The sequence below is a fragment of the Macaca nemestrina genome, chromosome 15 (genome assembly GCF_043159975.1).
Source record: "Macaca nemestrina isolate mMacNem1 chromosome 15, mMacNem.hap1, whole genome shotgun sequence".
NCBI lineage: Eukaryota > Metazoa > Chordata > Mammalia > Primates > Cercopithecidae > Macaca > Macaca nemestrina.
In genome coordinates this window covers 5,664,623-5,692,466 of record NC_092139.1, presented here as the reverse complement: position 1 = coordinate 5,692,466, position 27,844 = coordinate 5,664,623, and the positions used below count along the sequence as shown (strand labels likewise).

Genomic DNA, 27,844 nt, shown 5'->3' with positions numbered 1-27,844 from the left:
GTATAATTTACATATAATAACATTTACCCTTTCAAAGTATTCAGCTGCATGACTTTTGGCAAATGTATATAGACATGCAGCCGCCAGAGTCAAGATGTAACATTTGCACCATCACTAAAAGGTTCTCTTGAGCCCTTTTGAAGTTAATTCCCTCCCAGTGCTAATTACTTGTTTTGTTATTAAACTAAACTTTAATTTTCTAAAATAATTAACTACTGTGGAACACCTAACTAACAAATACTAGATCAATGATACACCATTGTAGTATTTGTGCTGACCCTGTGCAACTTGCAGAGTATTGACATTTTATAGTTTGAATTTCCTCTTTCCTGGGACCCAGCTGCAAGGGTAACACTTGTTTCAGCTGTACAGGCTTGGAGTGCCAGCAGGAAGCACTGAAGACGCTCTTCTCTCCTGATGATTCTCCAAGAAGACTCACTCTGGTAGGAATGCAGAGGCAGATTCCACTGTAAAATACATTCCATCAAATTGTTCCATGTGCAATCTTCATACATCTAGGGCATAGGCAGAACTATTTCTTTCACGCTGTTTTTTTCTAAAGATGAAACAGGACTAATGATTTTTCTGGTGTTTCAACAGACAAAGGAGGCTAGGTGTGGTGGCTCACACCTGTAATCCCAGCACTTTGGGAGGCTGAGGCAAGAGGATCACTTGAGCCCAGGAGTTCAAGACCAGCCTGGGCCACATGGAGAGACCCCATCTCTACAAAAAATAAAAAATTAGCCGAGTGTGGTGGCTATGGTCCCAGATACTTGGAAGGCTGAGGTGGGAGGACGGCTTGAGCTCAGGAGGCAGATGCTACAGTGAGCCCCGATAGTGCCACTGCACTCCAGCCTGGGTGACAGAGTCAGACTCTGTCTCAAAACAAACAAATAAACAACCAAAAAAACCCAAAACAAACAAACAAACAAACAAAAAAGACAAAGGAAACTGAAATTTGACTTTGCTCTGCCTGCCTGCCCCTGCTTGTGAACATCTACTCTCCACTCCAAAGTTCCATGTTCTGCCATGGAGTTGCTAGTTTCTCGCTGAAACCAGATGTTCTTGTGCTGCCCCCATCCTGCAGAGGGGGTTTAGGCATTATTTGAACCCTTTATTTGAGCTAGGTTGAATTGGTCTAGATTTCTAAAACTCGGAAGAGCCTGATCCATAGAACTGATACATGGAGGGAGGTTTCACACAATAGGCCTCAAGAAGAAATGTGGAATTCTTACAAGATTATCAGGACACAGTCAGTAGGTGACGGAGAATAGCCTCCAAATCGCACACTGAGAAATTTGTGATCTGTGTTGGCAAAACAGTATATAGAAACAACACCTTGAAGCTCAAGTCAGGTGCTTTTAAGTCTTTCTGAGTGTACAGGATAAAAAAATTGGCAGCGTGCGATGCTTCCTCATGCAGGAGGGTCTTGGTGTTCATGTCATTTACCACATCACATTGAAATGATCTGTTTACATGTCTGTCGTCCACACTAGATTGCCATCTCTTCAGGAGCTGGGCCAGTTTTATTTGACCTTGTTTTCACAAGGTCTCTGTCATGTCTCAACAGGGGGGACACTCAGCACCTGTTTCCAAGGACCCAGGCTGCATCACCTTCTGCACTCAAAATGGTTCGCAAACACTATATCCTCAAGTTACCTTTTGTGGGCTGTTTCTGTCTCGCCGCCTCTCCTTAGTATCTCTGCTACCTCTGAAGGTAATTTAAATTACATTCCTAGTATCTTTGAAGTAGGCAAGTAGATACTTAATGCTGAACTCCAATACATTCAGGTTAATAATGGAAAAGATAGCTATTGCTGAACAACTAAATGTAAGGCATGATATTAGATACAGATCCAGAAAAATAATTGCTACAAAGGACACTGTGGAGTCCACTGGTGAAGCTGGAATATGGAGCAACCCTACATGCATTATTCATCTGCCTTCCCATTCATTCTATTATTTTTTTCCTCCTGGTTCTAACTGTAGATAAGAGTTTTATGTCAAGGTAAAATTTCCTGAATTTGATAACGGTATTGTTATATTAGAAACCGTCCTTTTCCTTGGGAAATGCACACTGAGCTACTTAAGGATAAAGAGACATGATGTATGCAATTTAATCTCAGATGGCCCAGACAGAGAGAGAATTTATGATAAAGTGAATGTGGCAGAATGCTAGCCATCGGTGAATTTGGGTAAAGAGTTTTGGGAACCTTTTGCACTATTCTTGCAACTTTTATGTAAGCTAAACATTATTTCTAAATAAAGTGAATAAAAAGTTATTTCCAAGATTAAACCTTTTATTTGACATTGATACTCTGTGAATAAAGAGCACAAGCAACAGTTAGCCAGGATGGACAGGTGGAAGCAATACGTCCTTATTTATCCATTCCTCTAGTCCTCTTCATTTTTGCCCCTGATTCTAACACCCTCCTCTTATTGTCTAAGTGTGGACATGCCCCAGGGCCCCTTTGCTTGCAGTCTTTCCCTCCACGCTTCCTTGGTGCTCTTGATTCCGCTCGTGGCTGCTGTCACCCAAGTATATTGCACACTATTGTGTTCAGGGTGCTAGGGCAGGTTGCAGAGGTTTGATTTATGGTTGTGTAGATAAAGCAGGTGCACACAGGTGCTTATGACCTGGATTTTCACAAAATCATGGACTTTAAATGAAATTGGAAATCTTCAAGTCCTCACTGCCTACTCATCATCCCTGCTCCTGTTTCAAGAGACTAAGGAGGCTGGGGATGGTGGCTCACACCTGTAATCCCAGTACTTTGGGAGGCTGAAGCAAGAGGACAGCAGTTCAAGACTAGCCTGGGCAACATGGAGAGATCAGAGCAGACTGGTTTTGACTTTCATCACTATTCAAAGCAAACTATGCTAGTGAATATCACCATGTGGTTGAGCTCTGGATATGTGGTTCCTTCAAATTGAGATGTGCTTTAAGTGTAAAGTATACACTGGTTTGAAGATTTAATACACAGAAAAAAAAATCCTGATAATTTGAAAATATTTTGGATATAGTAGGTTCAATAAGATGCATCATTAAATTAATTTTGCATTTTATTTTTTACCTTTAAAAATACATTCGCTAACAAATTTAAAGTTACAAACGTAATTTCACGTTTTTAACATACGTTTTTTACTTAATTTTATGTACTTACATTGAATTTCTATTGTTCCGTGTTGGCCTAGGCACTAGAGAGTTAGCTTGAAGCCTGGAGCTTCCACTGGGAAAAAGCATTAGGCCCGGGGCCCTGCTCAGCTGCGGATGGGAGAAAATAGAGACAGCCTTGTAACAGGATCCCAAGGAGCTGCACAATTGCCAGCACATTCACACAGCTGACCCTCTAAGCCAGGGAATTGAGGTCCGCAGACGTGAAAGGTTGCCGTGGACTTTTCCATTTTCAGCATAATTGCTTCAAACTGTGGCTGAGCAGGCAGGCCCCATGCACCACCTGTCATCAAACACTCAGAGGGGTGAAGGGCCCTAGCACTGGCCACCTCCATGCTGGGAAAAGGCTTCAGCTGGCCTCACCAGAGGTCTCGCCCCTCACACTGAGGCCCCGCCTCGTTACTCTCACTGCGCCTGCTCAGCTGTTGGTCCAAGTAGATTTTTTTTCTGGTCACTTTGCTGTTTCTGGGTTACTCGTAAAGCTTCTGGGAACGTTGATTTCTTAAGCTCTTCAAAACATACCTGATAACCTAATGGTTTATTCTCTTCTCCCTGGGCTGAGGGGTAGAGGAAAAGTGTAGAAACTCACACACTTGCTGCAGTCTCTTCCTGAAGCATCTCCACCTGGCTGTGCCCTGTAAACTCGTAAGTCCAATCTCTCCAAAACTGTTCTCACGCCCAGTCCACATAATGTTTCTCTCTTGTGTGCTGGTCTCAGTAAATTCTCCACCACCCTGGGCCATACCCTAGACATCATCTCAACCTCTCCTTCTCCTTCAGTCTGCTGGCCAATCAATCACCAAGTTGTGTGGGTTGTGCCTTCTAAGTATAGCTGGAACCTTTCCTGTGGTCTGTCTCCCATCATGGTCTAGGCCATCACCGACTGTCACCTGCACGACAGCAGGGACTCAATTTCTGGCTTTCCTAATTTGCAATTTGACCTGCACACCCCCAACCAAACACCGCGCACTAGTGCGTGTCTTCCTAAAGCTGCATCTGGTGGTATTCTGTGAATGCTGCTGTGAAGTCCAAGGTCCTACAGATGATTTCCCACCAGGCCTTTTATCAGGTCTTGATTCTTCAGCCTCTTTACTCACTCTTCTCCCCCTCTCACTTTACAGTCTAGTCATCTAAGTCTTCTTCCTTTTTTTTTTTTTTTGTGTGTGTGTGCCTGAAATCTATCAACCCAGCCCTCTCCTAATACCACCTCTGTGCCTCCTACTCCCATCCTCACCCCAAAATTTTGCCTGCCAAGTTTACTCTTCCTTAAGGTCTCAGTTAGCCACCTCTTACTCTGGGAAAGCATCCTCTTCCTTTCTACCTCACCCCCTAAGAGCACTTTGCATTCTGCTTTATAGACTGATTTAAGCATGGACTACTCCTGATTCCCATCTGTGGCTCAGCACTAGCAAAGTGCCAGGGCCACAGTAGTTGTCCAACAAACACTTGTTACATAAATGAAAGAATTCCCACAACTGACTGTTGCTAGAGGGCAACCTACCTCTGGGTCAAAAAGACATTAAAGCCTAAACAGATACTGACAGTCAAGCCAGTATGATTTCCAACTTATAAAAAACGAAACGTCCAGGATCAAAGGCAATACCTCTCTACAACCCAAACTTCCTCCTTCTTGACCAGCTGATGAAATGTTCACCTTTCCAGGGCCCACAGTCACTGCCTGCTCTCCTTTTTAGTTATTATTATTATTAATATTTTTTAAGGGTGACCAGTATAAGAGTGAGCCAGTGAAGGTGAGACTGGGGCAAAGTTGGGTAGAAATGATTTCTGTTTAGCTTTGGAGAGTGAAGTAACTTTTCACAATTGCTAACTGCTTGGTACTTTTCTTTCTTTTTCTTATCTTTTTTATGTTTTTTTTGAGATGAAATCTCGTTCTGTCACCCAGGATGGAGTGCAATGGCACAATCTCTGCTCACTGCAACCTCCGCCTCCCAGGCTCAAGCTGTTCTCCTGCCTCAGCCTCCCAAATAGCTGGGATTATAGGCACACACCACCATGCCCCGCCAATTTTTGTGTTTTTAGTAGAGACCGGGTTTCGCCATGTTGGCTAGGCTGGTCTTGAACTCCTGACCTCAGGTAATCCGCCCGCCTCAGCCTCCCAAAGTGCTGGGATTACAAGCATGAGCCATTGCGCCCGGCCCACTACTTGGTACTTTTCATCAGCTTACTTTTTTCAAGCATTATTCCCAGATTAAATTTGAGTCATTTTGGAAGCCCAAAATATCCTCTGAATTATTGGATGTGGCTGTAAAATGTGATCTCAAGGAGCCCCTTGTAAATTTCCATGAGCGGCTGTTATCCTAAGTCATATGAAGGCAGTAATCCATCAGAGTTACCCTATGTGCACAAGGAAGGACTGTCTAGAATCTAATTTTATCTCTAACTCTATAAACAGCCAAGTGGCACCATTTATTATTTTACATAAATCAGCCTTGAGACCAAATTCTCCTTTAAATGTGTCCTTTATTCTTTTCCAATACAGTACTGCTTAAAAATCCTCAGTAGCTTGAAACTGTTCTACGGCCTTTGCATTTGGGGAGGGGGAGAGGTTCCGGAGGAATGAGAGGAGAGGAGAGAGACCTGGGAGGGAAAAGGAAACTCCTGTTCAGCACATCAGTCCAATGAGGCTTTGGGCTTGCAAGCCAGAACATCTAGATGAAAAGCAAAGAAGCAAGTCAATGGAGGGTCTATTCTCAAGTTGGCTAGATGCCTTTTTCTATTCTCATTTAACATGTCTTTTGGAAAATAAGAAATTGTAGGTCTGCATTAGTCACTGTTAGGAAAACTTGTACAGGAATTTACTTTCTAGTGACTTGACTTGGAGAACGGCTGGTATCCATGGGTCCTTAATAAAAGCTAGTGAGAGAACAGGACGCTGATGAAGACTGATGCTAAATGGACCGTGTGCTTCCTGTGGCTCTAATGGAAATCATGGCATGTTTAGCTTAATGGCAATATGGAAAATCCACTTCCTTCTCTCAGCCATTTTTTTAACTAATATAATATTATAATACGATTCTCTCTTGTTTATCCCCTTATTTTTTATAGTTAAAAGTTTAATTTGGAGTTTAAATGTAATTTGAATACTGCCTAGGGCTCTCCAGAGACAAGGTGTGATATCAATTCCACAAAATGGAATAATTCTAATTTTCACATGGTGTTGGATGGCAACTAGGGACTACCATGCCTCATGACTGGGTACCTCTAAGCTTCTACCACCAACCTCAGAAACACGATCACGAGCAAAAGAGAAACTGATAAAAAATCAATGTTTCTCTCCTTCCAGAGTCAGTTACCAGAGTGGAAAATCAACTTGTTATCTCTCCTTGCCATACCTTATAGGATGAAAATCTGGTCTTTAAAAAATATTTAGGAGTAAATAGCCCAGTTTCTTCTTTCTATTCAGCTATGGGCTGAATTTCTGGGCAGGTAAGTCAACTGTAAAACGTAATCCTTTCCTGTGTGATTTTGGCTGCAGTGCTTGGGGACAGATTATATTCTTGTTGTTGTTTTTGCTTGTTTGTCATTCTCAGTCCAGTGAATTCTCCTCTCTAACTTCCATCCACAGTTAATTTACATTCCCAGTATTTGACGTCCTTGGATGAGATCAGAAATGGCAAACAACTTTGAAAACTTTGTGTTCATACGGCTATTAATGTTTGCCTGTTGGATGTTCTTGGTTTTGGTTCATTTATAAGCTGTATTGGCTTTTTAAAATTTTTTTTAAAGAAGTAGACTTTATTTTTTACAGCAGTTTCAGGTTTATAGCAAAATTGAGCAGAAAGTACAGAGATTTCCCATATACCTCTGGCTCCACACATGCACAGCTTCCCCCACTGTCAACATTCTCCAACAGAGTGATACATTAGTTACAATTGATGAAGCTACCTTGACACATCATTATCACCCAAGGTCCATGGTTTAAATTTGGGTGTATTCTTGGTGGACATCCTGTGGATTTGGACAAATTCATAGTGACATGTATCCACCATTACGGTATTATACAGAGTAGTTTCACTGTCCTAAAAGTCCTGTGCTCCACCTATTCCTCCCTCTCCCCCTGCTAATTCTTGGCAACCACTGATCTTTTTACTGTCTCCATAGTTTGCCTTTTCCAGAATGTCATATAGTTGGAATCATACAGTATGTAGCCTTTCAGATTGGCTTCTTTCACTTAGCAATATACATTTAAGTTTCTTCCATGTCTTTTCACGGCTTGGTAGCTCGTTTCTTTCTAGCACTGAATAATATTTCATTGTCTGAATGTATCACAGTTTATCCATTCACCTACTGAAGGACATCTCGGTTACTTCCAAGTTTTTGCAATTAAGCTGCTGTAAACATCCGTGAGCAGGTTTTGTGTGGACATAGGTTTTCAACTCTTGGGTGAATACCAAGGAGCACAATTGCCGTATTGTATGGTAAGAGTATGTTTAGTTTTGTAAGAGACTGCCAAACTGTCTTCCAAAGTGCCTGTGCCGTTTTGCTTCCCACCAGGAGTGAATGAGAGTTTCTGTCTATATCCTCACCAGCATTTGGCATTGTCAGTGTTCTGGATTTTGGCCATTCTCAGAAGCGGGTAGTGGTATCTTATTACTGTTTTAATTTGTATTTCCCTAATGACATTTGGTGTGGATCATCCTTTCATGTGTTTATTTGTCATCTGTAGAACTTCAGTGAGGTATCTGATAAGGTCTTTAGCCTATTGTTTAATCAGGATGTTTGTTTTCTTACTGTTGAGTTTTTTTTTTGAGAAGGAGTCTCGCTCCGTCGCCCGGGCTGGAGTGTAGTGGCGGGATCTTGGCTCACTGCAACCTCCGCCTCCCAGGTTCAAGCAATTCTCCTGTTTTAGCCTCTGAGTAGCTGGAACTATAGGCGCCCGCCACCACACCCAGCTAATTTTTGTATTTTTAGTAGAGACAGGGTTTCACCTTGTTGGTAAGGCTGGTCTGGAACTCCTGACCTCAGGTGATCCACCCGCCTTGGCCTCCCAAAGTGTAAGATGACAGGCATGAGCCACTGTGCCCAGCCACTGTTGAGTTTTAAGAGTTCTCTGTTTATCTATATTTTTTCATTTTAAACTTTATTGACAAATGAAAAATTATACAGATTTATGGCATACAATGTATTGTTTGATATATGTATGCATCATGCAATGATTAAATCAAGATAACACATTCATCACCTCACATGTTTGTCACTTTTTATGGTGAGAACATTTAAGACCTGCTCTCTCAGCAATTTTTGAATATATGTTGCATTACTATCGACTATCGTCATCATGCTGTACAACAGATCTCCAGAACTGATTCCTCCTGTCTTATAAAAAATTTGTACCCCTTGAGCAACATCTCCCTGTTTAACTTTTATTTTAATTTCAGGGGTACATGTGCAAGTTTGTTGTATAGGTGAACTTGTGTCATGGGGGTCTGTTGTACAGATTATTTCATCACCCAGGTGTTAAGCCTAGTACTCACTATTTTTCCTGATCCTCTCCCTCCTTCCTCCACCTTCTGATAGACCCCAGTGTGTGTCTTTTTCCTCTGTGTGTCCATATGTTCTCATCATTTAACTCCCACTTACAAGTGAGAACACGTGGTATTTGGTTTTCTGGTCTTGCATTAGTTTGCTAAGGATAATGGCTTCCAGCTGCATCCATGTCTCTGCGGAGGACACGATTCGTTCTTTTCCATGGCTGCATAGTATTATATGGTGCGTCTATACAACATTTTCTTAATCCAGTCTATCATTGATGGGCATTTAGGTTGATTCCATATCTTTGCTGTTGTGAATAGTGTGCAATGAACATACACATGCATGTGTCTTTATAATAGAATAATTTTATATTCCTTTAGGGACATACACAGTAACGGGATTGCTGGGTTGAATGGGTAGTTCTGCTTCTATGTCTTTGAGAAATCACCACACTGTTTTCCACAGTGGTTGAACCTAATTTATACTCCCACCAACAGTGTTATAAGCATTTCTTTTTCCCCACAACCTTGCTAGCATCTGTTTATTTTATTTTATTTTATTTTATTTTTTGAGACAGAGTTTTGCTGTTGCCCAGGCTGGAGTGCAGTGGCGTGATCTTGGCTCACTGCAACCTCTGCCTCCCAGGTTCAAGTGATTTTTGTGCCTCAGTCTCCTGAGTAGCTGGGCCTACAGGTGCACACCACTACGCCTGGCTAATTTTTGTATTCTTAGTAGACACGATGTTTCACCATATTGGCTGGGCTGGTCTCAAACTCCTGACCTCAGGTGGTCCACTTGCCTCAGCTTCCCAAAGTGTTGGAATTACAAGCGTGAGCCAGAGCGCCTGGCCCATCTGTTATTTTTTGACTTTTTGATAATTGGATGTTACTTTTAATGTGATTTTTTTTCTTGATTTATTTTTCAGATAGTTCGTTGTTGGTGTATAGATATGCCACTACTTTTTGCATGTTAATTTTGTATCCTGTAATTCTACTGAATTTCTTTATTATTTCTAACAGACTTTTTATGGCATCTTTAGGATTTTCTATATATAAGATCATGTCATGTACAAAGAAAGACAGTTTAACTTCCTTTCCAATTTGGATGCTTTTGTGTATCTGTTACAGGTTTTTGCTTTATGGTTATCATGAGGCTATCTTGCTGATATCACTGTTTTTGTATATTTTGGATAAGAGATATTTATCAAGTGTATTTTTCTGCAAGTATTTTCTCCTAGTCTGTGCCTCCATATCTTTTCATTTTCTTGACAGAGTCTTTTGCAGAACAGAAAATTTAATTTTAATGGAGTCCAGCGAATCAGATTTTTTTGCCTGGCTTTGTGGGGAAATACCCTACCTTTGTTTCTTTCATGAAAAGGGACTTTGGTATTGTATAAAAGTCATCTAGATTTTCTCCTATGTTATCTTCTAGGAGTTTTATAGTTTTGCATTTTACACTTATGTCTGTGACCCATTTTGAGTTCATTTTTGTGAAGGGCATAAGATCTGTGTCTGACATTAATTTAGGAAAATTCTCAGTCATTATTGCTTCCAATATTTCTTCTGCTCCCTTCTGTCATTATTCTGTTTCTGATGTTCCCATTATGTACACTTTATACCTTTAGTAGTTGTCCCACAGTTTTCAGATATTTTGTTGTGTTTATTTTCAGTCCTTTTTTTCTCTTTGCTTTTCAGTTTTTGCAGTTTCTCTTGTAATACTCTCAAGTGCAGAGATTCTTTCCTCAGCTGTGTCCAGTTTACTAATAAGCCTATCTAAGGTATTCTTTCTTTCTATTACAGTGTTTTTTATCTTTAGCATTTGTTTTGATTATTTCATAGAATTTCCATCTCTCTGCTTACATTACACACTTGTTCTTGCAGGCTGTCTACTTCATCCATTAAAATTCTTAGCATATTAATCATAGTTGTTTTCCATTCCCAGTTTAACTCTAAGATCCCTGACATATCCGAGTTTGCTTTTGATGCTAGCTCTGCCTCTTTACATTGTGTGTGTGTGGTTTTTTTTTTTCGCCTTTTAGTATGCCTTGTAATTTTTCTTGATAGCTGGACGTGATGTACTGAGTAAAAGGCAGTGCTATAAATAGGCCTTAGTACTGTGGTGGTAAGCTACAGGGGAGGGGAAGCCTTCTACACTTTTCTGATTAGGCCCTAGTCTTCTAGTGAGCCTGTGCCTCAGACTGTGAGCTTCTCAAGTGTTTCTTGTTTTTTTTTTTTGTCTCCCTTATATGGGACAGGATGGCTAGAATGTGCTGGAGTTGGGTATTTCCCTTTCTCCCTGTGGGGACTAGAGTCAGTTGGAGTTGGGTATTTCCCTTCTCCCACATGGAAGGCTAGAGTTGGCTGGAGTTGGGTATATCCCTTCCCACAGGTCAGCTGGGCTGTGATAAAACCCTAGCTTGTTAGGCTCTGGTTAAATAGTTTCTCTTGAGGGCAGACCTTGTTAAGAAGAACATAATGCTCTAGAGTATTTTAAATGTTCACTTTTTTTCTTCTCCTGCTGGAAGCATAAGGGGATTTTTCTCCACTATTGACTGTGAGAACTGGGTCCAGCTATTAGAGGTAAAACTCATACAATTTGGGTCCTTCTGGAGTTTTTTTGTTTTTTTGTTTTTTGTTTTTTTTTGAGACGGAGTCTCGCTCTGTCGCCCAGGCTGGAGTGCAGTGGCGTGATCTTGGCTCACTGCAAGCTCTGCCTCCCAGGTTCACGCCATTCTCCTGCCTCAGCCTCCCGAGCAGCTGGGACTACAGGCACCCGCTACCACACCTGGCTAATTTTTTTGTATTTTTAGTGGAGACAGAGTATCACCCTCTTAGCCAGGATGGTCTCGATCTCCTGACCTTGTGATCTGCCCGCCTCGGCCTCCCAAAGTGCTGGGATTACAGGCATGAGCCACCGCGCCCGGCCCTCCTGGAGTTCTTTACTCTCAGACTTGTCGACACTGAGTCTTCAGCAATTCGTCAGTTACAGTTCAGGATTTCCTACATTAGTATTGGTTCCCAAGGTAGAGGTTTCTGCTTATAGGTATCTTCTCCAATAGGTTGACATTTCCGTATCTGCCTGTCTGACTCCCCAGTTTGGAGGGCAGCACTTTGCTCTTTCACCTCACTTCTCTTATAGATCTAAGAGTTTGATTTTTCAGTTTGTCCAGCTTTGTATTTGTTGTTAGGTTGGAGTGACAACTTTCTTTTTTTTTTTTTTTTTTTTTTGAGACAGAGTCTCGCTCTGGGGCCCAGGCTGGAGTGCAGTGGCCGGATCTCTGCTCACTGCAAGCTCCGCCTCCCGGGTTTACGCCATTCTCCTGTCTCAGCCTCCCGAGTAGCTGGAACTACAGGCGCCCGCCACCGCGCCCGGCTATTTTTTTGTATTTTTTTAGTAGAGACGGGGTTTCACCATGTTAGCCAGGATGGTCTCGATCTTCTGACCTCGTGATCCGCCCGTCTCGGCCTCCCAAAGTGCTGGGATTACAGGCTTGAGCCACCGTGCCCGGCCGGAGTGACAACTTTCAAGCTCTTTACATCTTCTGCAATAAGGCTACACAGTGAAGTAACACAATGCTCCTTCCTGCTGGGAGTTTCCTGTTGTGTAAAGAACCCAAAGAAGTCAACCGTGATTACCCTGCAGTACAATATTGACCATGGCCAGTGTGTGGAAAACCAGTTGCCTCCGTTGGTACCAGAGCCTGATTCTGTAGGTTCAAATCCTTGTTGTACCACTTAATGTCTTTGTGGTCTTGGTCATGTGATTTAACCTGTCTGAGCTGTGGTTTCCTCCTCTGTAAAATGGGGATATTCATAGTTCCAATTTCCTTGTGGGGATTACATGAGTTATCAAATGTAATGTGCTTAGCTCAGTGCTTCATGAATCATCACTACTCGAAAAACCTTGATGGTGCTGTTGTTATCAGTATACTCACGGTGTTAGGGAGAAAGAGAAGGGTACACCTAACTCTGAAGTTTTATAGAGGAGGTGATGTCTGAGAAGTGGTTTTTTTTTTTTTTTTTTTTTTTTTTTTGTTGAGACAGAGTCTCGCTTTGTCGCCCAGACTGGAGTGCAGTGGCCGGATCTCAGCTCACTGCAAGCTCCGCCTCCCGGGTTCACGCCATTCTCCTGCCTCAGCCTCCCGAGTAGCTGGGACTACAGACGCCCGCCACCTCGCCCAGCTAGGTTTTTGTATTTTTTAGTAGAGACGGGGTTTCACCGTGTTAGCCAGGATGGTCTCGATCTCCTGACCTTGTGATCCGCCCGTCTCGGCCTCCCAAAGTGCTGGGATTACAGGCTTGAGCCACCGCGCCCGGCCCGTCTGAGAAGTGTTTTGAAGAATGAGTGGAATTTACCAGGAGGGTAAGGAAGAGAGTGTTCTGGGCAGAGGAAATGTTCCTGTGATTGTCATACTCATGGAAAGCAGACTGTCATGTTTGGGAGCTATAGTCTAATAGGATTCAACATTGAATGAATATCACTTCTGTGCCAGGCATGCTTCTAGATACTCAGATACAGCAGGGGAAACAGGCCTGGTGTCTGCTGACACTGCACTTACATTTTAGTGAAGAGACAGTCAATGAACACAAGATACTTAGAATTTTAGGTAGTGATACATACTCTTTGCATATATTTCCTCCGGAAGCCCGTTTTAATAAAATAGGGAGGTGGAGAGCTTATCAAGTAAAATAACTCCCTAAATATTCTCTTGTCCAAAGGGAAGGGTGCGTGTGGTAGAGGATAGCAGTGGTAGTGAAGGAGCAGTGACGGGTGATGAAATCAGGGAGGAAGGAAGGCATCTCTCATAGGCATGAAGAATGTTTCATAGGCAAAGACGTTTTCACTCTTAACTGTAGGCCAATGATCCCCAAGCTTCTGTCTTTCATACATTTTTACCCATAGTTGCAGAAATTAAAAGCTTCCCATTCAATTATTTATTTAAAATTTCTATTTAAATTCACCTTTTAGCATTTAGAAAATAAATGCATTTATTTTCAGAAGGAAGTGTTGTAGTACAGTTGTGAATGGAAGACCAGGTTTACCTGCCATGAAAGTAGCAATTGGAAAATTTAAAATTAAAAATGTTTGTCTGTGTACCACCCAAAACCATCTTGCGTAGCACCTTTGGTGCACTCCTTGTATGCTTGGTCAATGATGAGGTGCTGGGGAGTCACAGAAAATGTTGAATAGAGAAGCAACATGACTTTTGTTAGCCAATGGAGTCAGGGTGGAGAGGAGTTAGCAAGACATCAGGGATGCTGTCGCAGGTGGTGCCCCCAACTAAGGAAGTGTCAGGAGACAAAGCAAGACAGACAGATACAAAACATGCCTTGAAGTAGAATGGGATGGGCTGGAGGGATGATGGAGAGGAACGAACCAAAGAAAATGTCTAGATTTTTGGCTTTGGTATTATGAAGAAGCAAGTGTTTTCACGTTTCTGTGTCATTTGAACTGTCTGAGGCAACATTCATCAGCCAACACCTGGGCTGATGAACAAACTTTGGAAGTTAAAGGGTGTTAGACCTGGAGCCGTGGGCTTCCATTCCAGGAGTGAGCCAAATATATTCATCCTGGGATAGGGCCCTCCCACTTCTCCTTCCTAAAGGAATTAGTTATGTTCCAAAGGGCTTAAGACATTGGGGAGCAAAGGGTTCTCTGTCTCTGTCTCTCAGGATGGGAGAGGTCCGTAAAGCTGTCGTGTATAAGCTCCTAGATTCATAATTTTGGGGTTCTTCTCCTGCTATACAGATCCTGTCCATGAAGGGTGACAGCTGGCTCAGTGGGTCCTTGTGGGACACAGGGCACGGGAAATCACAGTTACTGCTGTGAGTAATCACTTTGAGCTCTGCTCTAGGAACCCAAGTTTGCACTTAGGATAAAATGAGTAACTATAGATATTAAACACTTTTCAGGTAGCAAGTGACAACCTCTATGATACAGAACTTCAGAGGTTTAAAAGCGATTTCCCATGATGACCTCGTTTGACCTCGAAAGTTCAGAGCCAGCTGGGTGGACATGGGGCTCTTTTCAGATGGGGAACTTGACGCTGAGAGGGGAAGGGATTTGCAAAAGGTTAGGCTGCTTGTACATAACAGAGCTGGCTTCTTCTAGGTCAGTGGTCCTCCACGGGGCTGATTCTGCCCTCCAGGGCACATCTGGCAATGTCTAGGGACATTTTTGGTTGTCACAGTTTTGGAGAGGATGTCACAGGCATTCAGGGAATGAAGGTCAGAGATGCTGCTGAACTCCCTGCAATGCACAGGATGGCCCCACAACAAATGTCTCACTTTGCCAAGGTCAAGAGACAGTTCCAGAGACTTCCCGCCCCAGTCTTGTGCCTTTCTGTTACAGGGCAGCAGCCTGCTCCTTTCTGCAGCATCCACTTGGTTTTGATGAAAAACGAAACCAACCTGCCAATCATGTCTTACCGAAGTTACCTGCGGTGGTGAATATAATAATTTTGAAGTTTTCTTTAGCATATAAATAATCCCTGCCTTATTATAATATTCTACAGGATAACGTCTAACTCAGTCCTAACCGAGAACATTATATATGTATGTGTTTTCTTCAGGAGGCTATTATAATGAAATAAAAAGGCAGCAAAGCTCATTGGGAAAACAGCAGGCTGGGGCTGCCCTTGGGTTGGAAAGTGCTTAGGGGAGGGAAGGTTCATTCTTCTCTCACCAGCCTCCCGCTGCCCTTCCCAGGGGACTCTCTGATGTGGAAAGTCATAGAGTTCTCCAGCATTCTTCCCTGGGGCATCATGGCTCTGGCCATTCCTGTGACCCTGTCCTCCCATGCACAGCTCTTGGCAGCCCTCTTGACTTAGCCATGTGATCCCAACTGGGTGAAGGTAGATGTCCTTTGGCCCACACTTGTGGCTGCCAGGCTATAGGTTTGGTGCAGAGACTTAATTTTTGGAGAGGTGAGAACTTGAAACTGGTGGATGGACATGGCTTCTTGGATGGCTGGCTGTTTATGATTTGTTAAGGGCTTTTACTCTCTTCTGGCCTCAGCTTCTCTCTGGGTCTTATCACAAACCCGTTACAGTTTCATTTGATTTGTTTCTTGGTTTATTTTTTTTTCCTCCCTTTTTGGTTATTGTTATTTTCCTGGGGTTTTGAGGATCAGATTGAGCGGGGTGAGGGAGCCAAGTTACCGCTTGGAAACCTCAGAGACAGCGAGATCAGATTTCAGGTCTAAGGTGAATTTTCTGTGGCCCAAAATATTCACTGTCTGTCTAGCAGCTCATTCCCTCATTGCCCTAATTGCAGTGAGCTTCTTTTTATCTCCAGGTCAACAGGGATACCTCAGTGATGCATTTAACTTCTTAGGAGGTAAGATCAGCAACCTCCCACCCCCATCCCTTATTCTGAAGAGGAGGATGTTTTCCTTAAGTTCAAACCCTAGAGCCACATTCTACTTCATAATTCCTTCTACACCATAATTCAACTCAGTTCGCAAAACATGGATCCAGCTTCTACTTTGAAAGTGCCCATGCTTACTATTAAGGTCAAAACCACAATGGGCAACTGTGGAATCTTGGTTCTGGATTCTCCCTGCCCTGGGGTGAAGAAAGGCATGGCGGTTGGCTGGGGTGCACTGAGCCTCCCAGTTGAAGAGATAGGGTCCCGCCAGTGACTATCCCGCCCTCCCCTGTCTGATTCTTGCTGTCCTCTCTGGCTCTCGTCCCTCTTCAATATCTCTTTTCCATCCTGTGCCACAATCTGAACGCCTTGGCCGAATGCACCAGGCTACTCTCTGAATCTGGGACTCTGCACACGCCTTCTGCCCAAGACATGTTCTCTTCTCTGGTCTTTGACTTGACTCTTACTCATCTGTTGGCTGGGTGTCTATTAGGGATTCAGCTGATTGCATGTCACAGAAGATCCAAATGGGAGAAACTTCAGCAAGATAGGGGTTGACTTTTTTTGTCTTGCAACAAGAAGCCTGAGGGTAGACAGTTGAGAATGGTGTGTAGACACCTGGTCCAAGGGCTTTGCAACACTCCCGACCTTTCCCCGTTCTGTGTTGCAAGATGTCCACTGCGGCTCCAACCATCAAGTTTTGGACTCAGGCAGGAAGAAGAGGAAAGGTAGGGGGCAAACCTGCAAGGACCACAAGCATCTTTTTTTTTTTTTTGAGAAGGAGTCTCGCCCTACCGCCCAGGCTGAAGTACAGTGGCGCAATCTCGGCTCACTGCAAGCTCCACCTCCCGGGTTCTTGTGATTCTCCTGCCTTAGCCTCCCGAGTAGCTGGGAGTACAGGTGCCTGCCACCACGCCCGGCTAATTTGTTTTGTATTATTTTTTTAGTAGAGACGGAGTTTCACCGTGTTAGCCAGGATGGTCTCGATCTCCTGACCTCATGATCCACCCGCCTTGGCCTCCCAAAGTGCTGGGATTACAGGCGTGAGCCACCGCGCCCAGCCCACAGGCATCTTTTAAGGAGGTTACCTTGAGGTCCACCTGGCCACTGCTGCTTACCTCTCATCAGCCAGAACTGTGGCACAACTCTGCAGGGAGAGCTGGAAAATGTAGTTTTTCCTTTTTCAGCTGAGCGCATAGTCCTTTCTTCCTCCCACTGCTCTAAATATGGTTCTGCAAAGTATATTCAGAGAAGTGGAGCTTCTCATGTCCCATCCATGGCATTTTGTAAAATAGATTTTTATTACTTTATTACCTTTTAAAAAATAAATGGAGCATATCCTTTTCTCCATCTTGCTTGTCTTTGCCTAACAATATACCCAGAAGAGTTCTCCCAACATGGTTGTGTTATTTTACATCCCCACCAGCAACATCTGGGAGGTGCACTTGGCCCACATCTTAGCCAGTATTTACTGCTGTCAATTTTTTTTTTTTTTTTTTTGAGACACAGTCTTGCTCTGTTGCCCAGACAGGAGTGCAGTGGCACAATCTTGGCTCACGACAACCTCTGCCTCCCAGGTTCAAGTGATTCTCTCGCTTTAGCCTCCTGAGTAGCTGGGATTTTAGGCATGCGCCCCCATGCCTGGCTAATTTGTGTATTTTTTAGTAGAGATGGGGTTTCATCATGTTGGTCAGGCTGGTCTCGAACTCATGACCTCACGCGATCCGCCTGACTTGGCCTCCCAAAGTACTGGGATTACAGGCATGAGCCACCATGCCTCGCCAGTGCTGTCAGTTTTTAAAATTGTATTCACTCTAGTGACTATAAAATTGTATAACACTGTGGTATTAAGTTTTATTTTCCTGTAACCCAATGATGTTGAGCACATTTTGATGTACTTTTTGACCATTCATATACTTCCTTTTGTGAAGGATCTGTTCAAGACATTCACCTATTTTTGTTGGGCTGTCTTTTTATTACAGGTTCATAATAATCCCTTAGTTATTCCTGAATCAGTCAGGTGTAGTGTAGATATTTTCTATGAGTCTTTGACTTGCCTATTCATTTTCTTACTGATGTGTTTTGAAAGACTGATATTTTAAATTATGATTAAATGTATCAGTTTTTCTTTAAAAAAATGTGGTCTGTTAAAGAAGGAGCTGTATTCATTTCCCAGGGCATCCCTAACAAATGACCACAAACTGGGAGGCTTAGAACAACAGAAATGGATTCTCTTGCAGTTCTGGAGGCTGGAAGTCTGAATTCAAGGTGTAGGCAGGGCTGTACTCCCTCTGAAGGCTGCGGAGAAGGGTCTGCTCCAGACCTGTCTCCCAGCTGCTGGAGGCTGCCAGCAACACCTGCTGCTCCTGGGCTTACGGCTGTGCCACTCCAGTCTCTGCCTCCATTGGCACCTGACCCTCTCCCCTGTGTGTCTTGTATCTTCTCTTCTGACAAGGATGCAAATCGTATTAGATTAGGGCCTCCCCTACTTCTATGTAACCTTAACTAATTACATCTGCAGTAACCCTCTTTCCAAATAAGGTCACATTCTGAGGTTCCAGGAAGAACATGAATTTTGGAGGGGCATTACCCAACCAAACATAGATATCAAGGCGATTGGCTAGGAAATTAATTGTCTATAAGGTTTCAGCTTAGCTTGTGAGCACTGAAAGCATCCCCTCCTTCCCAGCATAGCAGCTAAATGGTAGTTGCCCACTTCCTCATCTGAATTCCTCATGTGTCAGAGGGCAGGGAACTCTATTTTGTTCCTCTCCCTGACACCTGACTTTAAGTAACAGAAATCCTTAAATTGGCTAAAATTATAAGGGAATTTATTTTCTTGGCCAACAGGAAGTCCACAGGTGGGTCAGCTCCAGACTCCAGAGCTAGGGCTTTAGCTTTGCTCACGCCCTCCAGGATGTGTTAGCTTCAACTGCGGTCAAGAAGCAAGATGGTGGCTTCCATTTCAGAGAAGCATTTGTAGAGGGGATATTTCCCAGACTTCCCCAGCCATGTCAGGCTAGGTCACATGTCCTTTTGTCAACAAATTGCTGGTAAGGCCTGGCTTGGACTAATTACTTAGGGGTCACCTGAGGTTGGGGATTCAATCAACAAGACCCTTTCCCTGTATGAATGAGTATATTCTTGTTGCACTGCTGAGCCTGGGACACTGCTGCGCCCATGGTGGCTTCTGGATTGTGTGGTGACCTTGAAGGCTCCAAAGGCCCTGCTCAAAGCCCTAGAGGCATTTTGCAGGATCATGAGAACCAATGGAAACACGTTTTCCTTTGGCTTGGGCCAGCATCTCCTCATGACCACGGCTGCATGCCAGCACTCCTGGAGGTCAGTTGAGGGGACAACTTGATGTTCTTTCTTGGCAGGAACCAACCTTCTTTCTTGGAAAGTTACATGTTCCTGAGCTGGAGCTTCACAGCTGCTCTGAGGTCAGGGTTGTGGGTGAACAGGCTCTGCTGGGCTCTGAGTGAGTGTGGCTTGGCCTGGAATTAAGTCAGGGACAGACAGCTGCCCCCATTAACCCAGGATTTTGGCTTTGACTGGTTAACCAAGGAAGGGGGGTAGGACTGGAGATGACCAGTGATTTTTGCAAGCCAAGAAACTGCAGGACAAGGTCAGTCTTTATTTAGACCTATTTCTGCAGGAATAAAGAAGGTGATGGTGGTGTTTCTACTTCTAAAATAAGAGCAGAATGAGTAATTTCTTTTTGGGGAACACTTACCCATTGACCTATAACTTCCCTACCTGAATCTTTTCAGCGAGCTGATGGGGGTGAGGTATTGATCCCAATTGCATGTCAGGGGTGTCTGCCTTTCCCTTGCTTAGAACAGCCCCCTTATTCATCTGGGCCCTCCTCGTTTTGTGATGAAAGATTCAAAAATTAGAAAAAGAAATGATGCTGGAAATTATAGTTAAATTTACAAAGCACTTACTATGTGGTCAGGGCTGTATGTGGGATATCTCATTTAGTCTTGACAGAAAATACTACCACAAAGTAGCTAGTCCTATAATTCCCCATTTTACAGTTGCTGTACTTGAAGATGAGAAAGGTAAGGTCACCTGCTTCGAACCCTACAGCTGGGACATGGTGGGGTCAGGATTTGAACTCAGGTCTTACTGATTCTAAAGCCTGAGCTGTTGCCTCCCAAAAGCCAGCTGCCATTCTTTTATCACCTCTCTAATTTCTCCAAATAGTGGCATTTTCATGAGAATGAGAATAGTTCTTCCCAGTAGGCATCCTTTAGTTCAACCATAGCTAAGTAATAAGAATGTGCATTTTTCTCATATGACACAACGACTTTTAATGTATTATGTGTAAGAGAAAAAGGTAGGAAATGACCAAATGTCCACCAATAGTGGACAAGCTTAATAAACTATGCTAAATCCAAACAGTAGGGTACTATACAGTTGTAAAAAAAATGTGATGAATATCTTCATATATTTATATGGAGTGGCTTCCAGTATATATTGTTAAGTGGGAAAAAACCCTACAAGTGTAGAATAGCATTAATAGTAATCTCCTTTTGTGTAACAGAGGGGAGAACATATATATATTCTATTCTCTATATAAGAATATGTTTTCTTGAGGCCGAGACGGGCGGATCACGAGGTCAGGAGATCGAGACCATCCTGGCTAATACGGTGAAACCCCGTCTCTACTAAAAATACAAAAAACTAGCCGGGCGAGGTGGCGGGCACCTGTGGTCCCAGCTACTCGGGAGGCTGAGGCAGGAGAATGGCGGGAACCCGGGAGGCGGAGCTTGCAGTGAGCTGAGGTCCGGCCACTGCACTCCAGCCCGGGCGACAGAGCGAGACTCCGTCTTAAAAAAAAAAAAAAAAAAAAAAAAAAAAAAGTTTTCTTATTTTAAGTATATATTAGAATACATTTTAAATACATATTTAATATATAAATACATAATTTATAAATATTTAATATATTTAAATAAATAATATTTAAAACATCAAATTTAAATATATTTATGTAAATAAATATTTATAGAAATATATTTACATAAATATATCTACATATTTTAAATATATATTATATATTATAAATATATTCATATTTTAAAATATATATTATATATAATATATATAATAGAATATATTTATTTAATATTTAATATATTTAATATTAATATAATATTTATTATATATATTTATTATATATAATAAATATATATATAAATTATATATATATTTATTATATATAATATTAATATAATATTAATTTAATATTTAATATATTTAATAAAATATATTCTATTATATATTATATATAATATATATTTTAAAATATGAATATATTAAAGAATTTTTATAAAAGAATAAAATAATGAAAAGATAAACCAAAAAATCACTTAATATGGATACCTAGATGGGGGCAGGAAATACGGTGAAGGAGGCAGACATGAAAGGGACTTCTGAGAATGCACCTCATTTTATACAATTCGCTTTGGAGCCCTGTACATATTTCACATAGTTAAACATGAAAATTAAAAAATAGCAACACTTAAAAATTGAAAACAAATTGTAATAAGTAAATCTAGGTGAATGTCAAAATGGTGCTCAATTACACACATACAGAATTATTTCAAATGACTTTTAAACCCAGTATTTGGACTGTTTATCCCTAGGAGAATAATGTCCTTAAGACCAAAGGAACTGTAAAAAAAAAAAATCTTAACTTGTATTCAGAAGTCTTATTTCAGTAATAATATTGACATTGCTGTTTTGAAAGTATTAGCTGATAATGTAGGTCAAAGTAAATGGAAATTATGTTAATAACTTTAGGAACCAAATTTTCAGTATAAAAGTAAAGATGTGTACATACAAAACCCAAAGATGTTAAATAAAGCCCTAAAATCTTAAAACTTAAATAAAATATATCAGTATAAATTCATGAGTTACTTTTCCCTTTCTAAAACAACAGCAGAAACCCCTTACATATTTCTTTCTTTCTTTCCTTCTTTCTTTCTTTCTTTCTTTCTTTCTTTCTTTCTTTCTTTCTTTCTTTCTTTCTTTCTTTCTTTCTTTCTTTCTTTCTTTTCTTTTTCTTTCTTTCTTTCTTTCTTTCTTTCTTTCTTTCTCTTTCTTTCTTTCTTTTTCTTTCTTTCTTTCTTTCTTTCTTTCTTTCTTTCTTTCTTTCTTTCTCTCTCTCTCTCTCTCTCTCTCTCTTCTTTCTTTCTTTCTTTCTTTCTTTCTTTCTTTCTTTCTTTCTTTCTTTCTTTCTTTCTTTCTTTCTTTCTTTCTTTTTTTTAACTTGTCACTGATGAAGCTCAGACAATCCTTTACATATTTCTTAACTCTGTCCATTGAAAAGTCCTGGAAATGACTAACCCAGTAGTGTTTAGCAATCACATGTCCAGATTATGGTCTCTAAATATCATTTTCCACAAAACAAACCACAGTTCCTTAGAGAAATAGTCAGTTCCAGGTCTGGAGCAGGACCTGTGCAAGTTGGACATGTGAATTTTTGTTCTGCCAAAAAGCAAGAAAAGTATAATCTTTTATAGATTAATGGGATCATGTCAAAAAGAGGTAGGAGCTAACACTATGGACCTCCACTAGCGAAGAGGGGTCAACTTGAACAATAAAAAAGAATAACGACTGCAATTGATTAAAGCAAACCAATTATTGCCAAAGTGATACTGAGAAAACAACTCTTTGGATGCTCCTGAACATTGATAAGGCACTAACTTATTCTGAAAATTGATAAGCAAAGAAATAAGCATTTACACTGCCTTATTGTGCCAAGTGTATTTCATGGTAAAAAGGTGATGAGGGAAAGTTCTTTGTAAAATAAATGGAGGAGGCTGGGTGTGGTGGCTCACAGCTGTAATCCCAGCCCTTTGGGAGGCTGAGGTGAGCTGATCACTTGAGTACAGGAGTTCTAGACCAGTCTGGGCAATATGGCAAAACCCCGTCTCTACAAAAAATACAAAAAGGAGCTGGGTGTGGTGGCATGCACCTGTAGTCTGAGCTACTCAGGAGGCTGACGTGGGAGGATCACCTGAGGCCAGGAGGTCGAGGCTGCAGTGGGCTGTGATTGCACCACTACACTTCAGCCTGGTTTGGAGTGAGACCAGCCTGGCTGGAGTGAAACAGAGTGAGACCCTGTTTCAAAAATTAAGAAGAAGAAGAAGAAGAAGAAGGAATAATAGAATTATCACTATTTTGCTATCCCTAATGAAATAACACATCTAGGCAACAATCCTTGATGCTGCTAAAACCATTAGCTATAAAGCCGATAGGGAGAATGGGGAGATCTAAGTGGGATGAACCAGGCTAACAGCACTTAAACCTATTGATCAATCTTAGCGTCATTAGAAGTGAGGTATTCCAATATCATGCACCTCATGATGGGATACAATAGTAAGTACGCAGCACCACCTATATTCTTAAAAAAACTTGAACTTGAATCTAGCTTGAATTTCTCTAGTGCTTACCACCAGTCTTCAGAAATATGGGGAATAAGAGAACAAGTGAAATGGCACTGCAAGGAAGCAACCAGCCAAATTCAGAATGTGAAACTTTCTACAGGAGAGATGACCTAAGGTGGGGAAGGAGAATTCTCTAGATTAAAAAAAAAATGTAAGAGACATGTTCAGTCAACAGCAATATGTGAACCGTGTCTGTATCTTGATTTGAGGAAATTAACTGTAAAAAGAAACTTTTGAGACAATTAGAAAAATGTTTCTTTTCCTGGATGTTAGATGATAGTCTTGCTAATTTTGTTAGGTGTGATAGCAGCATTGCGGTTATGTAAAAAGTATCTTCAATTGATAGAGATGTAATCTAACAGTAATGATGGTTAAAATAATACACCGTTGCCGGGCACGGTGGCTCACGCCTGTAATCCCAGCACTTTGGGAGGCCGAGACGGGCGGATCATGAGGTCAGGAGATCAAAACCATGCTGGCTAACACAGTGAAACCCCGACTCTACTAAAAAATGCAAAAAATCAGCTGGGCATGGTGGTGGGCTCCTGTAGTCCCAGCTACTCGGGAGGCTGAGGCAGGAGAATGGTGTGAACCCAGGAGGCAGAGCTTGCAGTGAGCCGAGATTGTGCCACTGCACTCCAGCCTGGGCGACAGAGCGAGACTCCAAGACTCCGTCTCAAAAAGAAAGAAAAAAAAAAACGCTGTCTGGTTGAAGCTTTCGGGCTTGGATGGCTGCGCGGTGCAGCCCAGTGTCCACCTGCAACAGCTGCCTTCTGTGTCAGTCCTCTGCCCCGCCAAGGCTGTAGAGCTTGTCCGTGCATGTAGCAGGATGCTCTGAGAAGCCGCGCACCGGCCACACCAGGGTCCACCTCAGTACTCTCCTCTGCAAGCCCTGCGATGGGGCCACTTAACCATCTGCCTTGCCCTGGGTGTCCGCACCAACCAGCCCTTCTACCACATTGTGGCTGCTCACAAGTGTCCCAGGGATGGCCGTTTTGTAGAGCAGCTGGGCTCCTATGATCCATTGCCCAACAGTCCTAGAGAAAAACTTGCTGTCCTCAAACTGGACTGGATCTGTCATTGTATTGGCTGTTGGGAAAAGCTAGTGGGTCTTGATGGATTTTTCCCTCTGCATCCTATGATGATCACAAATGCTGTAAGACTATGAAGGAAACGGGCACGTGAAGTCCTCTAAGCTTCTCAGAAAACAGATGCAGAGGCTACAGATACAGAGGCTACAGATACACAAGTGAGCTGACTTCAGTGAGCATAACAGTAGGAACAGTGTCAAGGTCCTCTTAAAATACTGTGCAGAGATCTTAATTTTGTTAGATTAGGAGGTCAATAAATGGAGTGTCCTGAGTCACCCTTGCTCTTCTGGCCCGGCCTGCACAGGGCCCAGGGAGAGATTTGTTCTTGTGTGATATAAGGCTGGGGTTAGGTATTAATTAGCTTTTTTGGACTTTGTCTTGGGAAAGACAGTGGCTGCGGGAGGACTGGACTTTCGAGTTGGGCTCTGGGTCTCTTGGACAGCTTTACAGTCTACTGACTTCCAAGACTTACTGCTTCAAAGCCCCCAGCCAGACTGTTCATGGCCCATCCATATCTTCATGTTCATCCCACAGTGCAAGAACAGTTACCTTTCTTATTTTGTAATTGGAGATTTATATTGTCTTGTTTAACACATATGCTCAAATATACAAAAGGTAGCTTTATTATGAAAATTGCTTTTTGGCTGTAATAACCTACCTTTTAAGAATGAGAAAGTGCTGGGCTTAAGGGAATTCAGAATGAATCAAGATCGAACCATTCAAATGTGGCTGTAGTTTCTGCATGTATCATAGATGGGATCCTTCTGAGAATACTGGAATAGGGAATTATGATACCAAGCCAATTCAGCTGTGAACCTTATTCTTGTATTTTTCTTTCTTGCTGGTAATTTTATGGAGCAGGTTAAGAAAGCTGCTCTGTGTTAGGATAAACTGTATGCCACTAATTTTGAAGACCTATGATGAGTGATACATTTTACTTCTTGTATCTTTTCCTTCCTACCTTGATGCCAGTAATTTATAAGGGATCTATATAGTTCGAATGTATTTGAGTAACTTCAGTATACTTTAGCTCTACTTTTTGATTTGACTCAAAGAACCATCCATTGGTCTCAGTATTCCATGTGTTTTAAAAGCCTGAAGTCAGTGAGATGAAATTCAACATCAAGAATTTGAAGTAAAGTAACTTGAAAGAATGTAAAGAAAACACTGGGACAGTGGCTTGTGCCTGTAATCTCAGCACTTTGGGAGGCTGAGGTAGAAGTATTGCTAGAAGCCAGAGTTTGAGACCAACCTGGGCAACCAGCAAGACCCCAATTCTACAAAATATTAAAAAAAGTAGCTGGGCATCATGGTGCTTGCCTGTAGTTCCAGGTACTCGAGGGGCTGAGGCAGTAAGACCACTTGAGCCCAGGAGGCCTGGGTGACAGAGTAAGACCCTATGTCAAAAAAAAAAAAAAAAAAAAAAAAAAAAAAAAAAAGAAGAAGAAAAAGAAAACATTAGGTAGTATTAGGTATTTTGGCTAGAGCATAATAATTAATTTGATTTTTTGGTTTTCAAAAATTTGAGCTGCAATGAAAGGATATTTCAATGTGTTAAAAAAAAAATAATACACTGTCTTGGATTTGCTATAAAACAATCCAGAAAAGAGTGGGTAGATAAATGAGGTGGCAAAATATTAAAACAATCACTGAAGCTGGGTGGTAGGTACATGGAGATTTATTCTATTGTTTTTTCAACTTTGGTGTATGTATGATCATTTCCATAATAGGTTTTATTATTAAATTTTATTATTTTATTATTAAGATAAAATAAAACAAACTAAAATAGTGTTTTATAATTAGACAATTTGTGGCTCATTTTTACAGTTCCTTGATTACAGGTTTTAATGCACAAAAATGTTTGGTTTACTTTGCTCTAAGACTTGGCCCTGATCTCACCACCTCCCTGAAATGAAGGGCCTTCCCTGACTGCCCTCCTCAGAAAGAATCTCCCTGCTCTGAAGTTCCAGGAAGATCCTGGTCCTTGTGTCACTCTAGCATGTATCCAGTATAGCCTGGTACCATCAGCTGGCTTTTTGTGCCCTGAAGTCAGGACTTTCAAATCCAGCAGTCCTGGGTGTGGTGCCTGAGTCTGCTGCTTATTGCTTGTGTGATGTTAGAGATATTCTTTAGCCTTGGTTGTTTCTCTGCAAATGGACATGGGGTAATGGTTGTTGTCAAGGACAATAAATAGTAGGTGTCATCTCTTCCTCTAAAATGTCAGGGTTGGTGTTGCAGGTTGCATTGTGTCTCACAACTTCATATGTTCAAGCCCTAACCCCCAGTGCCTTAGAATGTGCTCTTATTTGGAAACGAGACCACTGCACACGTGCTAAGTTAAGATTATCCTGGAGTAGGGTGGGCTCTGATCCATATGACTGGTGTCCATGTAAGGGGGGACATTTGGACCCAGTTAGGTATACAGGGAAAATCCCATGTGAACAGGAAGGTGGCTGTCCATAAGCCATGGAGTGAGGCTTGGAATGAATCCTCCCCTCACAGTCCTCGGAAGGAACTGACTCTGCCGACGTCTTGATTTTGGAGGCCTTAGTCTGGAGGCCTATGATATGATGCGTTTCTACTGTTTCAGCTGCCCGGTTTATGGTACTTTGTTACGGCAGACCTAGAAAACTCTCAGAGATGGGGTCCCCATCTTTGTGTTCCCTTCAGCACCTGCTCAGTGCCTTCTTCTCATCCCAAAGGGAGGCCACAGCTGTTGTTCAGGATGTTGATGTCATTGATGACAAGGAAAAGCTTCAGAACTGGGCTATGAGCCCCCATTGCTGCACTCCCATTGTGGGTTCTCAGCTTGGCCACTCGTTTGTCTGTCAGTATTACTCATGCATTAGGGTCAACTCCCTCTCACCCCTCCATGTGTTCACATACACACAGACACCATGCATGTACTCATACACATGTACACATACACACCACACATGTACTCTCACATATGTACACATATACACACCATGCACGTACTCACACACACATGTACACAGTCTCACCATGCATGTACTCACACACATGTACAGTCTTCATCACACATGTACTCTCATGTACACATACACACCATACATGTACTCTCACACATACACATCATACATGTGCACACACAGGTACACATAAATGCCATGCATGTACTCACATACATGTACACACATACGTACCATACATGCACTCACGTACACACATACATATGTACACACATACACATGATTTTGTTTCTACTACTTTAGAGCAACAATCTTGAACTATTTGCTA

General features: G+C 42.0%; 1 pseudogene; it reads left to right on the top strand.

Moving 5' to 3' along the window:
• LOC112424721 (small ribosomal subunit protein bS16m pseudogene) overlaps nt 1-24,750 on the top strand; it is a 73,708-nt pseudogene extending 48,958 nt beyond the window's left edge.
• Nucleotides 24,751-27,844: the final 3,094 nt, after the last annotated feature.